General features: G+C 47.8%; 1 long non-coding RNA gene across 1 annotated transcript; it reads right to left on the bottom strand.

Annotated features, from left to right (window-relative positions):
* Positions 1–294: 294 nt before the first annotated feature.
* Positions 295–15,191, bottom strand: LOC125620998 (uncharacterized). Its single transcript, XR_007352387.2, has 3 exons — positions 14,755–15,191; positions 12,798–12,925; positions 295–2,028 (listed from the first exon to the last, which is right to left on the bottom strand). It is a non-coding gene; the product is annotated as an uncharacterized LOC125620998 (long non-coding RNA).
* Between the last annotated feature and the right edge of the window lie 815 nt (positions 15,192–16,006).

Below are 16,006 nucleotides of genomic sequence, written 5' to 3'. Positions count from 1 at the left end.
AACCAAGTTACATGACTGACCTCCCAGTCACTCATGAACTGTCAGTAGAGAGGCTCCAGCCAATTCCCCCCAGCTCCCCAGCCTTGCATCCAAGAACTGTACCATCTTGCACTGCTCAAGGTTCCCTTGGACAGTGCAAACTCATTAATAAGTTCACCACTTCTTCATAGAAAGTGGACATGCACCAGCCTTTGTAACCTGAGCTGAGATTCTCTATGCATTTCAATCAAAACCAAACTGTTTTAGGTAAAATATAAAACAGATTTATTAACTACAGAAAGATAGATTTTAAGTGATTATAAGTAGCAAGCATAGAGATCAAAGTTTGTTACCCAAGAAATTAAAAATAAATTTGCAGTCTAAATTCTAACTTAAACAGACTAAGCAAGATTTGAATCAAGCAGTGTCTCACAAGAACGGATGGCACAAAAAGTTCCTCAGTACACAGACTGGACTCCCTACGTGCCTGGGACTAAACTTCCCCAGTTCAAAGTCTTTGTCTTCTAGATGTTCTTTCAGGGGTTGAGTGGGAGACCAAGTGATGATGTCACTCTCCCTCTTTTATACTTTCTTCCAGCTGCCAGAAAGATCCTTGCTGTGACGTGTTAGTCCGATAGTGGATGGGTGTTGAGGAGCCATTAACGCCTGCCAGGGCAGTGATGGCTACTCCTTTGTTGTAGCTGAAAGGTTGGCTGTGGGTGTCTCCCAAACTCACAAGATATGACAGTAACACACACATAGCAAAACTTCATAACTTTGCATACAATTATAGCACATACGATCCAACAGGATATTAAAGCTCAACCAATCACAACTTTTAAAATGATACCTCACAAGGTATACGTTGTACAAAATATATCATAACCATATGACAGTGGTGAATATGGAGGTTCCAAGGTGCTACTTTGGGATACAGAGTGTCACAGGTACCTAAAGGGGCAGTTAGGTGTCTAAATCCCACTTGTGAATAGCCCTTAGATCCCAGATTGAGTTTGCAGGGATGGCAATTAGAAAAAAACACCTTTTCACTTATAAAAGGAGCACATTTGATAGAGAAGTTGAGGAGCAATAAACACAAATCATTATGCCATTATTACAGTAAAACTGCATTTTCAGGCACACATTTAGCAGCAATCACAAAAGGTATGTGACACCCCTTAACTTCCGCAATGGCTGTTGAAAACAGTTTGGATCTGTTCACAGCTATAGACAATTTTTGCATTCAGTTGAGGATGCTCCTGAGAGGACCAATTGCTAATACCAAATGGCAACAAGAAGTCATTTTTCCCAGTGTAGGTGCACCTTTAGGCCAATATCCATACTGACTTTTCCATTACTGCAGGCATAATACTGGACTTCATGGCAAATGGCAGTGTAACAACCTGCAGCCCAGTATCAAACATCACTGTTTCCAGTATATAGAAAGGCAGACTTTCCAGAAATACTCTGGAAATTGTAGAAATAGCGTTCTAGGCATGGAAATCATTCCTGCCACTTTCCAGTGGCTGTCTGCCTCCACTGTGTACTTTGTCGGGAAGACCAATATGGGAATCTTATCCAGGTTTGAACTGGCCAGGCCAAGGTACTCACTGTAGTTGTTCTATTTTAGCTACGTATTCTAGTCATTTTTTAAAAAATCCGATACTTTTATTAAGCCTTGGTCAGCAGAAATAGCATAGCCGCCAGAAATAGCTTCCTGGCCAGGCCTCGCATCATACCTCATCACTGCGATTGTTTCTGCCGTGTAAAACTTCTGGCTCAGTTAAGTCAGAATTCTAATTATCAGTCCTTGTTAACACTGAGAACTACAGTCTAATCAACCAGTAAGCGCTCCTTGCTCACAAAATAATAGGCATCACCAGCCACACATAGTAGAGGTTTGCCGCAATTTTCCATGTCCACAATCAGCTGCGGGTGAGGACTTTGAATGCTCTGTGTCATGTCTCAGATATTCATTAGAAGGCTCCTCCCCGTCCCTCTTTCAGATACCACAGTGTCGTTGCTAAGGAGGCCAGAGTTAAAAGTGACCTGCAAAGGGAATATGAACATTACTTTAAACCACAGAAATACATGCTAAATACTCTCACTAACACAGCTGGGCAGGGCATTCAACACGTTAATAGGTAGAGCCCTGCACGGATACAAAAATTTGGATCGGCATCCAATCTGCATCTGCAACAATTAATTTGTATCCGACCCCTGGGATCCACACTCCACCTTTTATATATATATTTATTCACATCTGCACCAGCACCCTATCTCACTGTTAGAGCCCTGCACGGATGCAAAAATTTGGATCGGCATCTGATCTGCAAAGATAGTAAAAATACACCTGCATTCGCAGATGCAGCTATCGGCAGATATAAAGCAGATATCTGTGGATTTGCAGGGCTCTATTAATAGGCTTTCAATTACCTTTGTAAACTATTCATTCTCGCAGGTATTGGAATGCTCAGCTAGAGCACTGAGTCAGCTTATGGGGTCTCCAATGAACCTCTGATGAGGTTTGGTTTAAATAAAAGAATCTCATAAGAATGGCCATACCGGGTCAGACCAAAGGTCCACCTAGCCCAGTATACTGTCTGCCGACAGTGGCCAATGCCAGATGCCCCAGAGGTAATCATCAAGTGATGCATCCCATTGCCCATTCCCAGCTTCTGGCACATATCTGACTTCTAATGGCGCCGGTGGGTGCTCAACCCCACCTCTGCCCCCGGCCCTGCCCCGACTCCACCCCTGCCCCGCCCCCTCCCACTCCCATTCCAACCCCTTCCCCAAAGTCCCCACCCCAACTCTGCCCCCTCCCTGCCCCATTCAACTCTTTCCCCAAATCCCTGCCCCGGCCCCGCCTCTTTCCCGCCTCCTCCCCTGAGCGCACCACATTCCCGCTCCTTTCCCCCCCCCGCATATATCCAATTGACACAGCAACAGCTGTTTGGCGGCGGCAAGCACTGGGAGGGAGGGAGGAGCGGGGACATAGCGCGCTCAGGGGAGGAGGCGGAGGTGAGGAGGGGCGGGGAGCTTGGCTGCCGGTGGGTGCAGAGCACCCACTAATTTTTCCACGTGTTTGGCAGCACAACAAGCTCTGGGAGGGAAGGGGGAGGAGCGGGAACATGGCGCACTCAGGGGAGGAGGCGGAGAAGAGGCGGGCCTGCAGCGGGGATTTGGAGAAGGAGTCGGAATAGGGGCAGGGAGGGGGCAGATTTGGGGCGGGGACTTTGGGGAAGGGATTGGAATGGGGGCGGGGCAGGGGCGGGAGGGTACAGGGCAGGGCTGCAGTCGGGGCAGGGCCAGGGGCAGATGGGGGTCGAGCACCCACCGGTACGAGCAGAAGTCGGCGCCTATGACCCAGACAAAGGTGGGGAGGGGAAATTGAGTCAGGGAGAGGGGAAATTGCTGATCCAAGGTCACTGAGCAGGCCAGTGGCAGAAGCAGGAACAGAAGGCAGGTCTCCTGACTCAAGTCCAGTGCCTCATCTGTCTGTTCAAAGTCACTTTGACTGTGAGTCACATGCAGCGGCCCTGTGCTGCTGGGTGTGGATTTCCAACAGTACGGGGAGGGGTAAGGGGGGATGGGGGGTTCTTGGAAGATCACTGTAAATGAGGGGTACAGGCATAGGAGAGAAAGGGAGGAGTGCTACTGAGACTTGGCAGGAGATGGGCAGCTGGCTCCAGGCTAGGGAGGGGCATGCCGACCGTTCCTACTGCTGTTCATATGGCTGATCATCAGCAGCTAGTGCTCCCCTCCTCCCCCCCGCCATCTGGATGGCTGGTGCCCTCTGTGCCGACACCCCCCACCCAGGTGCCAGTGCCTGTCCCGCACCGCACCTCAACAGCTGGCACGTGTGCCCCTGCCCCGGGCTGGCGTCTCTGCCGGAACCCACAGTGGAAGCAGGGAGAGGAGAGCTGGTCCTACATGCTCCCCGGTAGCCAGCCCAATCCCATGCACCTCTGGGGCCCGCTCTCACCTCTACAAGCTATTGTGGGAGTAGAAAGCACTGGGGGAGGCAGAAGCATAAATCCCCTCCCCCCAAATATGTCCACTGCGTGGGCACTAGGCCCCCCCACGATTCCACCGCGCCTGCCCCTGTTGTAGGGGAAAGGTTTAGATCCCAAAATAGCCTCATTGTTATAAGACTGAATAAAATTCCATGACAACAGCATCTTTTCCCAGAAGCTCCCGAGTTGCGACTCGGCTGTGACACAGATTCACCTCCTGGTCTCGGGGCAGGTCATTTGATCCTTTCACCTCACCAGTGGGGGAGGGTGAGGGCGGCCTGAGGATGAACAGCTCTTCGTTGTTCAAATATTTGGAAGCCGAAAATCACAATATTAAGTCTGGGGGGTAAAATTCCTTGTCAACCATCCCTTTAACTCACACCACGGCCACTGCGCTTTGTCAGTAAATGCTTGGGCCCTATGAGTCAGGATGGGGGAGTTGGTTACCTTCCAAGCAGCCGCCTGGAGCCTGGCTTTTGCTTATCAAGGCTTGTCCTTGAGCGCTGCATTCCCAGTGGAGGAGTTCATCGGTGTTTCATTCACGAGGCACAAACCGGTTATTTCTCAGGGAGCAGAGATGCAGCATGTTCCCAGAGTGTATTTGTTAATGGTGGGAACAGCGTTAGGGGGCAGGTTTTGGGAAGCTGCCATCCCTTGCTGACAGATGTCGATGTCAGGTCCTAGGCAAAGCAACTTAGCAGGGGAAAATGGGGTTGTGCCCTGTTTATGGGGTGTCAGGGAGGCCTGGAAAGTAATGCTGGTTGGCTGGATTTGAACCAGTAACCAGGGGCAGGTGAGCAGGGCACACAGCCTGGGGGGTGCCAGCTTCCAGGGGGTACTGCACTGCTGTGCCATTCAGCTTTTTTTCCCCCTACACACTGTGTTGGTCAGCTGTTTTTGCTCCATTGATTGGCTGGCTGTTTTGGGGGGGTTTTTTTGCTTGACCCACTTGGAGGCAGGGGGGAACCACAAACATTTTCCTCCCTGGCCAACAAAACAGCTAGGGCTGCTCCTGCCAGTGGCTGGGTGGTAAAAGGCTCCATCACCCATTACCAAGCCTTGGCGCCTTCCAGCCCCTTTGCTCTGGCTGAGGTCATTGCAGCTACAGCCTGCTCGTGAAGGAGGTGTGAAGATGCTGTACCACCCCAACCACACACAGATGCCGGCCCAGGAGGGATTTTGGTTCAGTCCTCCAGGCGCCAGAATTCTTCCTGCTACAGAAGCAGCAGCTCCAACCGTCTTGGGGGTGGGTGGAACGTACTCACTTCATGCCCAGCCAGCTCCACTGGCCAGTGTGGCGAGGCTCACCCTGCATCATTTAGCGCCGCCACTAGTGCTAACTAGTATGCACAGGCTGTGCACTCCCCAGACTGCAGCAGCCCCCGGTGCAAGATGGCGGCGCTCACTGAGTCCTCTCCCCATCGTCCTGGGCAGAATCAGCCACAGCCCCACCCTGCATATGTACGAAACACTGGCATGAAATGCCGTCAGCTCCATTGCAGGCATTGGGACGTAGAATGTCAGCGTGGAATTTCCAATTACCGCAGTGTAGCCTGGTGCGCTGCGTTAACACGAAGAATCAGCATTTGCCCACAGCTACCATGGAGTGATATCTGCAATCTTCACAGCTTATCCTTAGACTAGGAGATACCTTGGTAACCATGTGGAAACAGTTGGCAAGTGCTGCATTTTTATGGCCTTACTTTATGTGCGTCTGGCTTCTGCTTTCTGTATGATTTGGAGCAAAATAGGGTCTGGAAACCACACTGTGCAGCAGTAGGAGCGCCTCAAATCTGAGTGACTTGGCCATTTTTTGAATAATTTAATTTAAAATAAAAAAGGGTTAAATGCAACATTTCAGATAAATTCTTACACACAAAACAACTCCCACACAAACCCCCTTCATTCCAAAGTCAATACAAAGAATGTGTTATAAATGTTCTAAAGATGGCAATCACAAGAACATTTGATATGGCTGGAGAACAACATTAATAAAGCTAAATGGAAAAGCCAGTTCTGACTTAATTATAAAGGCGCCTCTGTAATAATCTCATGCACTTCCAGCAGGCTGAGAGGCTGCATCTGTAGCTCAGTTGTAAAGTGATTACCTGCAAAGAGGGAAATCTGGGTGAGACCAATCTGGGCCATCAGACAACTGCAACTGGCAGTGTGGTCATATATTTTACATCTCTGATCTGCTGAGTTGCCACCGCACCTGCAAAGGAGCAGGGTGAATGGGGCTGCAATTTCAGGGAGGATTGCTACCAAACCAAAAGGGAAAGCTTGAAAATGGATTCTGTAGTTTAGGAGTCTGCAGGCTGTGTTAGGATCTGACCCTGCAAGGTGCTGTGTGGCCTCTGCTCTCACTGACTTCATAGGAAACTGAAGCTGCCAAGTACTCTGCAGGAGTGAGCCCTTAACGTACATTTCCAGGATATCTCTTAATTAGAGATGGGCCTTAGAGACCCAGGCCCCTTAATTAGAAAGGAGAGCTGCAAAATTCAGATCTGGTTTTCCAAATTCCCCAAAGCGTGGGAGGGAAGGAGAGAGAGTTTCCACATTCAAGATGAGTTGAAACAAAGTTCAGATGTGAATTTGGATTCTGAAGGAAAAGATTCTGGGCCTGTTCAGTGACTCTTATTTGGCTGGTATATTTGAGTGTGATTTTTTTTTTAAATGTTCATTATGGCTAATTTAGTGCTGATGAAAGGTGCTGGACTAAGAGTCTTGGAAATGGAAGGCTGCAGAGCAGGGCAACAGCAGAGAAGTTTTCCCTCACGCTCTCTCCCTGCCAAGGTGCCGACAAGCTATTACTTTCATTGATGCCCAGTTTCAACACATGAAATTGAGATGAAAAGGGTTTGAAATGGGCATTCCAAAATACATGTGTTCTTACACCTGAGTGCTTCACAATGACAGGTGGCTTGAGTCACCGTTGGGGTGGAAAAGAGGGACGGGCAGATGGGTGAGTGAGGGCTTTTCATGAGTGCTCAGTGTCACAGCCAAAAATAACAGCTGTCACAGCTTAAAGAAAAAAAACACTCTCCTTCACTGAGCTTCCTGGATGCCTTTTCTACCTCTGTTCAGCAGGCAACCACTTAGCTATGACTGTCAGCACCCAGCTTCGCAGTTAACACCCTGTTAAACTGAAGAGAGGGAAGCTCACCGGACTTATGTGGACAATTTGTTCCCTGCATAGGACAAGAGCTGAAGATGACTGAAAACCCCACAGATGCTACTAACTCCTGTGAATATAAATGATACAGTTGCTGGTTCATTGCTGGGAAACTGCCCTCCACTCCACCCCACCCAGCCGGTGGAGGGCTCCAGAATCTCCAGTACATGTAAAGGAAATTCTAGCCTGAGGTCAGAGGGGACCAGGCTCAGCGGAGGCTGAGTGAGAGCAGGTGCAGCAGGCAGTCTGAGAACTGCAGCTGAGAGCTGGCCACAGACACTCCCTGCTGCTGGCAGAAGGACCCAGGGCAGCAGTGGGCAGGCGGAAGAACAGCATGGAGGGGTTTGAAGGCGAACGGGGGAAGTCCCAGATGACTGGAAAAAGGCTAATGTAGTGCCAATCTTTAAAAAAGGGAAGAAGGAGGATCCTGGGAACTACAGGCCAGTCAGCCTCACCTCAGTCCCGGAAAAATCATGGAGCAGGTCCTCAAAGAATCAATCCTGAAGCACTTACATGAGAGGAAAGTGATCAGGAACAGTCAGCATGGATTCACCTAGGGAAGGTCATGCCTGACTAATCTAATCTATGATGAGATTATTCTATGATGAGATTACTGGTTCTGTGGATGAAGGGAAAGCTGTGGATGTATTGTTTCTTGACTTTAGCAAAGCTTTTGACACGGTCTCCCACAGTATTCTTGTCAGCAAGTTAAAGAAGTGTGGGCTGGACGAATGCACTATAAGGTGGATAGAAAGTTGGCTAGATTGTTGGACTCAATGGGTAGTGATCAATGGCTCCATGTCTAGTTGGCAGCCGGTGTCAAGTGGAGTGCCCCAGGGGTCGGTCCTGTGGCTGGTTTTGTTCAATATCTTCATAAATGATCTGGAGGATGGTGTGGATTGCACTCTCAGCAAATTTGCGGATGATACTAAACTGGGAGAAGTGGTAGATACGTTGGAGGGCAGGGCTGGATACATAGGGACCTAGACAAATTGGAGGATTGGGCCAAAAGAAATCTGATGAGGTTCAATAAGGATAAGTGCAGGGTCCTGCACTTAGGACGGAAGAACCCAATGCACAGCTACAGACTAGGGACCAAATGGCTAGGCAGCAGTTCTGCGGAAAAGGACCGAGGGGTGATAGTGGACGAGAAGCTGGATATGAGTCAGCAGTGTGCCCTTGTTGCCAAGAAGGCCAATGGCATTTTGGGATGTATAAGTAGGGGCATAGCGAGCAGATTGAGGGACGTGATCATCCCCCTCTATTCGACATTGGTGAGGCCTCATCTGGAGTACTGTGTCCAGTTTTGGGCCCCACACTTCAAGAAGGATGTGGATAAATTGGAGAGAGTCCAGCGAAGGGCAACAAAAATTATTAGGGGTCTGGAACACATGACTTATGAGGAGAGGCTGAGGGAACTGGGATTGTTTAGTCTGCAGAAGAGAAGAATGAGGGGGGATTTGATAGCTGCTTTCAACTACCTGAGAGGTGGTTCCAGAGAGGATGGTTCTAGACTATTCTCAGTAGTAGAAGAGGACAGGACAAGGAGTAATGGTCTCAAGTTGCAGTGGGGGAGGTTTAGGTTGAATATTAGGAAAAACTTTTTCACTAGGAGGGTGGTGAAACACTGGAATGTGTTACCTAGGGAGGTGGTAGAATCTCCTTCCTTAGAAGTTTTTAAGGTCAGGCTTGACAAAGCCCTGGATGGGATGATTTAATTGGGGATTGGTCCTGCTTTGAGCAGGGGGTTGGACTAGATGACCTCCTGAGGTCCCTTCCAACCCTGATATTCTATGATTCTATGAAGGAGACTCCTGTCATTACACCCCTCTGCTGGACTTCCCCTAGGGACTAGGTTAGGAACTGTGGTTTTGACCTTCAATGTTATTGTAACAAAGGAACTGTGTCTAGTTTTAGGCCACCCTAGAAAGGGTGCTACTCCCTCAGAACATGTGAGTGTTTATGGGAATCCACAGAGGGCTAGCACCTGTGTAGCCTATTGCTTGGAGTGCCTACAGCACCTGCCTTTGAGCTTGTGGTACCCAGCGCACTCTAGCAGACATCTAGAGGGGACAGGTGTACTGCTACACTCACAGGGAAACCCTGCAGTGAGATTGGTTACATCTTTACTATTATCTTGTCCCCCCCCCCCCAACGAGCCTTTACGCATTTGTCCGCCTGTTGCAACTTTTCATGTCCCTATACTGTGAGCTCTTGGAGGAAGGAACTGTCTTTGTTTTTCTTACTGTACAGCAGCGAGCACAGTGGGGCCCTGACCCCTGAGTGAAGCGTGTAGGCCCTGTCACAATAAGTAAAACTAAGCTGCTCAGCCAGAAGTCCTAAGGTCACATTTTCCCCCTATGAAAGCTTAGATTCTCAAGGGATGCAGCAAAATATGCTGGAAGACCTTAAATCCACCGCTTCTGTGGAGTGTCCCGTTTCACATCTTTCTGCGGGGATAGCTAGTCACCTCCCACAAGATAAGCAGGGTCAGGCTTTGCCAGAACTTCAGTGGCAGACCTCCAAGGAAATCCCACTGGGTTTCAGGAGGTTGTGTTGGGGATTCAGTAGGTGGCATTCTTACCTCTGAACCAATGCCTCAGAATGGTGGGGCATCGAGCACTTACTTCAGAGAGAAAATTAGACATGAATTTACCATGTAACTTGGTAGCCAAAAATGCCAATGTGCTTTTGGCCTACAAACACAAAGGATTCATGTCACAGAGAAGCATAAAGTTTGGGTGTGACTGCACCTGAAATACTGCATTCCATTCCATGCACCTCAGGACCAGGGAAGTCTGGGTAAGCTAGAGGGAGCTCAAAAATGATCCCTAGCATCATTTCACTTTCTAGGATCTTAGAACCCGTGAATACCAGGGAATCTTGACCACAAGTGAACAGGGCCTCAGTGTTATGTCCCCTCCAGAAAGAGAGAGCCCCCGAAGCACTAGTACCTTTTAAATATAAATCTAAATTAAATGGAGAAATAAATCCAATAGATTCATTGAAATTCGAAATGGAATAGTCCATAGCTGGGCTATGGCTTGATCATATGTCTGTTGAAATCAATGGTAAAGCACTATAACGAGAGTGATCAATTAAGGTGAGCTATTATCAGCAGGAGAAAAAAACCTAATTGATCACTCTCGTTATAGTGTGTATGGCAACAGCCATTTTCATGTTCTCTGTGTATATATCTATATCTTCCTACTGTATTTTCCACTGCATGCATCCGATGAAGTGGGTTTTAGCCCACGAAAGCTTATGCCCAAATAAATTTGTTAGTCTCTAAGGTACCACAAGTCCTCCTCGTTCTTTTTGCTGATACAGACTAATAGGGCTACCACTCTAAATATTATTAATCACACTGTCATGCACCTTTGCTTCACAGCCTACAATCTTAGTCCAGTTTTCAGTGGACAGGCATCCACGTGGGAACAACCAATTAGAATTGGCCACTTTCTCCTTGGCAGTCTCGGCAGAGTGGTGCCAGAACTGCACTGGACACAAAGGGCACAGGCCCCTCTGATGGCTAGAGGTAGTCCCTGCAGCTGCACTTTAAGACACCTGCGTTGGGGGATGGATATGGACGTCTGAGGTTCACATTGCTTTGTCTTTTATCTTAAATCAGTGCTGGTACTGGGAAGTGGCAGGTGCAACCAGAGAGAGCTGAATCTTCTGACCGAATGTAGGAACCTTCAGAGCTCTGTTTTGTTACCACTGGTAGTACACTGTCCTAACTGAACACATCTCTGAAATGAGTCCTGAGTGTTTACAGAACCATAGGTATGGCTTGAACCACAGAATTTCGACTATATCTGGATTTAAAATACTCCAAACTATGTGACCGTTCAGGGCTGCGGAGGGCGGTTTGGCCCATTATAAAGAGAGGGGACATTTCTGAGATTCATTTCTAGATCTAGGCTTGGCTTCCAAGTGCCACTTAGCCCCCAGGGGTCTGGTTCAGGCCCATCTCACAGCTCTCATGTTATTTAAACCAACATATTTCATTTGTGTCAGTTTCAGATAAGAGAATAATAGCTTCTCTACGCCTATTCTTCAGTGTTCCCTGAAGAGATCAACGAGGCTGGAGCTCTGTGGTGTCAAGGGCGGCTACAGATCATGTTCACTACCCAATAGCTGCTTTGCCAGCTCCTCGCTGTGCTGCAGAACGGGCCAGCTCAGTGGAATGTCACCTTCGCTAGCAGTTGTGATGGATGGGGCTTCTAATCCGCCAGCTTCCAACCTGCCAGCTAGCTGGGGAATCACACACATACTGAACAAACCTGCTCACTGCTCAGAGCAATCCCTCGTCACACCTCTCTCACACTATTGTGCCACCACAAAAGAGGCTGGTTCTCTGTAAATCTGATAAGAACAATCAGACTCAAATTCATATCTGCAATGAGCAGGCACTTTAATGTTAATTTGCATAGTTTGTGACTATGGGTGGGGATAGGGTACAGAGTCTGAGATGAGGGCTTGATCCTTTGCTCCCTAACCAGGATTGGCTAGGAAGCCAGACTACTCAGTCGCTGGGATGTAGACGGGAGAGGGAACACCTTATCTCACTCTGCAGTGACCCCTCTGGCTGATGCAAGAATTGCTCGCATGGGCTTTGAAGGGGGTCATCATTGTCACCAATCCTATACCATGGACCTGCTGTGATGCAGAATAATCAAATCCGGGGATACTGGAAGGATGTTAGCTGTTAGGTAAGTGCACTGAGAGGGGCTCAGAAAAAAATTTCCCCCAGGGAACAAATAACATAAAATCCCGTTATATACTTCGAGGGGAAATAGAGGCAAATGTGATTGATTGTCATTTGTGAAGCACCCCAAAGGTCTTGTGGATGGGGAAGGAGGCACTTTTATTAATCATTCATCATTTTTCATGGAATCCCACTTACTAATAACTCCACCTTCTTACAAGAACAGATATGAAGTGAGTGGGAGTCAGGACTGCTGTGTTCTGGTCCCTCCTTAAAAGCATGCTATTGTCTAGCCAGTCCTAAAGAGACCTTCACTGGATGCTATGGACCTTGCCAATTCTTGCCCAAAGTCAAAACATCCCTTTCCTAAGAAAGCCAATTGAGAACTAACACAGAGCTGCTTCCAAATAATTCCGTCCACAGCCAGGATCCTACATCCTTCTCAACCAGGTTTCAGGCAATGAAAAGGGTGTACACATGTATTGTACTGTACATGAGCAAGTCAGCAGATCTGCACTAATAGTAATTTGCAATTAATATTACAGCCTCATTGTTGCATGGGTTCAAGTCATTTTTTAGCATCCAAACCAGAAAGCACTCCCCCGCCTTTCTGGGAACTGTGAAATGCATGTGCTCCTTTGAAGTTGATGCCATTTAATGGTGGCTTGATGCCTCTAAGGATTGTTATTTTTTGCTACGCAGATTTTTTTTATAACTAAAAATCAATGGAGCTATTAGTAAGTCCTCAATGTATTTCACTTCTTTTTCATTTGTTATATCTGCAGTTTCAGTGGCAACGTTTCCAGCATTAATCTGATGGAGCAAGCCACTCTCCCTTTCTCTAGGAGACTAGGCACACTAGTCTGGCAGCAAAAGAGCCCTGTCCATGATTTCAGGATGGATGAACACAAACCTTTGGATCCTCTCCTTTTACTCTGTCCTTGGAGCTATGTGGCACCAATAAATTGCACTTTGCTGCTGGAAGATCCTCCTTATTGAACATCCTGTCTTTTAACTTTAGTCCTTGCAGAGGACTATCACCTGGAACAGTAACAGCACCAGAAGTAATTAGCTTCTGAAACTCCAGTACGGCTTACAACATTGCACACACCAATTATATCAGATTATCTTCTCCTTCTAGACACCCAAAACATGCCAGTCACATATGACAACTGCACAGGGATTGAACCCCAGGACCTTGTTCATTAAAAGCCTGAGCCTGGATTGCTTGAGTTAAAGGAGTAACTCTCCTGGCTAGCAGCCATAGCATCCTTACTAAGTTCTTATGTGATCCAGCCACTAAAAGGGCTAGACCCATACTGGGGTAATGGGGATTATTGTGGCAGCCAGCCTGGAGAAGAATGGCCCAAGCCATGGGCTCTGCATCAGTCTTTAAACAGTTAAACAATAAACAGACTTGGAACTCGGGTATCTGTTCCCCTAGTCTGCACACAAATATAAAAGGTCACTGTTTAGCCACAGCACTTTAAGCCAAAATTCTGGGCTAGCACTGACGGATTCTCCTCCTGTCCCAGCATCACCCAGCATTTCCCCTTCAGAGAAAGCAGGCAAGCCTTTTTAACTGGCCTGCTAGTTCCCAATTGGTCAGTGCCTCCTCATGGCCCTTCTACGCCTCTGGAGGACTAAGTCTTTTTAGTAGCGTGGCCTGAGCGGATTTCCTTAAACAGGTGGGTGTTAGGAGCTGATGCAGCCAGTCGGGGGCAGAGAAGGCCGGATAGACCCTGTCACAATTATATAGTCATAAACTGGTAACCACCCCAGATAGAGGTAGAAAACAAACATGATGAACATCTGCCTGAGGTACATGATTTTGGTGGTCTGTGGTGGGTTTAGTCATCAGTTAATTACACCTGTGCAGCCAGGTCAACGTCAGTAGCTCCTGTCTACTGAATGATCTGCCAAAGTTAAACAACCAGGTGCAAGGCTGTATTTTGTGGCAAAAGGTGGTGGCTCCCTCCAGTTCCCAGTGGACAGGTGTCCACATTTCAGAAACCATTAACTGCTATCCTTTGTAATCATTCCTAGAAACCCTTGTAGAGAATGGGGGCCCGTTGTGGTAGCCGCTGTACCCACACATTGTAAGAGACTCTCCCTATGTCCAAAAGCCTTCAATTTAAGCAGATAAAACATGAAAGAAAGGCAGCATTACATATTTTAAAGATGGGGAACCGAGGCACAAAGAGAATAATTTACCCAAGTTCACACAGGACATCTGTGACAGCCAGAAAGCAAACCCAGGTCTGCCAAGTCCCCATCTAGTGCCTGAATGACAAGACCAGCCTTCCGCTCGGCCTCATCACCGTTAGTCTCGATAACAGGGTAACAGGTTGAATGGGACTCCGCTCCACCGAATGAACAAAGAACTGCATTCCTACCCCTAGTGATGGATCCTCTATGTCAAGTTGGAGTGAGAGGGAAGCTGACACTTCTGCTGCCTGTGTTGTATCTGTTCTGGGGTAAAGAGGACATCACTCGCCAGCGCTGTGAATCTGATACTCATAGACTTTAAGGTTAGACGGGAACATCATGATCATTTAGTCTGACCTCCTGCACATTGCAGGCCATGGAACGTCACTCACCCCTAACCTCTGGCAGAGTTACTGAAATCCTCAAATCATGGTTGAAAGACTTCAAATTACAGAGAATCCACCATTTACACTAGTTTAAGCCTGCAAGTGACCTGTGCCCCATGCCGCAGAGGAAGGCAAAAAAAACCCCAGGGTCTCTGCCAATATGACCTGGGGGGGGGGGGCGAAATTCCTTCCCAACTCCCAGATACCTTTAATCAGCACTAAAACTTACATCAAATAACAAAAAATCATGCATAAGTGATGAAGAAGGGAGACTACCTTGTTGAAGAGCATTTGTTGAATATAGATCACCTTGCCCTAGTTACGTGCCTGTGCTGAATACAGATTACATTCGAAGGTTTCACAACCCTGATGATTGCTACGAAGGAATGAGGTGACATAGTCATAACATAGAGAAGCCAGTCCAGGGTTATTATAAGAAATGTGATGCCAGTGGTGAGTTTGGGGGCTGGGTTTGGCTTTTGCAGCCTGCAGTTTCTAGTTCTATTTTTACTCTCTTTGGAGGCTCCGTTTCACTCCATCAAGTGGCTCATCAGCATTATTCCAAGCTGTCCCTGTGACGCCAGCCGGGGTAAGCACTATGGAAAACTGTTCTCTGCATCACGTAGGGCTGCAGCGTACGTAGGGTTGCAAATGAAGAGAGAGAGAAAAAGTGAGAGGAGGATTTCTGCCTTTCAGAGTGAGAAAAAGAAAGAAAGACTGAAGAGCTGGATTAAGCATCTGGAAAATTACTGCAGCCTCACAGCTTTTGCTGCTTGCTGCCCAGGATGAGTCATCTGCCCGTTGTCTAGGCAACGGCTATTTTCCTCCTGCTGATCAATTTAGTTTGCACCAAGGTCCCGTGAAACCGTGAGCTGTGAAGACAATGTAACCGAGGGAAGGTCTTCCCTGCCATGTAAGCGCAGAGTTAGTAGTACTCAAGTGAGCAGACCCTGGCTTTGTTACCTACGGCTTGAGCACCTGCACTCATTTGTAACCCCAGGTTAGAAATTGCTGAACCCTGGGTCCCAACCTGGGGTTCCAATGCCTACACTGTATTATGCAGGACTGAGTCCTACCACCTACATCCCAGACTTCCTAGCACCCAGCCAATATGTGGCCACTCTAGCCCTTTGTTCATGATGCAGTGTGGGAAAACTCGACTATCCAGAGGATAAAGAAAGTCAGCCCATGTGATTGTGGGATACTTTTGGTGGACTACCAGAGCACAAGTCCAGTGGGGCTGTATCTACATTGCAAAGCAATAGGGCTTGAACTCTTGGTCCCGGCTTGACTCAGGCTTGCCCCACCCCACCCCACTCCCCGGGATGAGCAAAATTTGTGTGCAGATGGAAGGGGAATGAGGCTTGAGCCTGGGTTCGAATCCTGGGCTTACACTGCAATGCAGCCATACCCTTGAAAAGTCACAGAAACTCCTATCAAACAATGTTTGCATTGAGAGTGTGCCAAGCTATGGGCTTTTTTAAAAATAAACAAACACACACCGCTTCTAGGGATTATACTCATTTTT

This window comes from Caretta caretta, chromosome 1 (assembly GCF_965140235.1).
Source record: "Caretta caretta isolate rCarCar2 chromosome 1, rCarCar1.hap1, whole genome shotgun sequence".
Classification (NCBI taxonomy): Eukaryota; Metazoa; Chordata; order Testudines; family Cheloniidae; genus Caretta; species Caretta caretta.
This window is presented reverse-complemented; position numbering and strand designations above follow the sequence as displayed.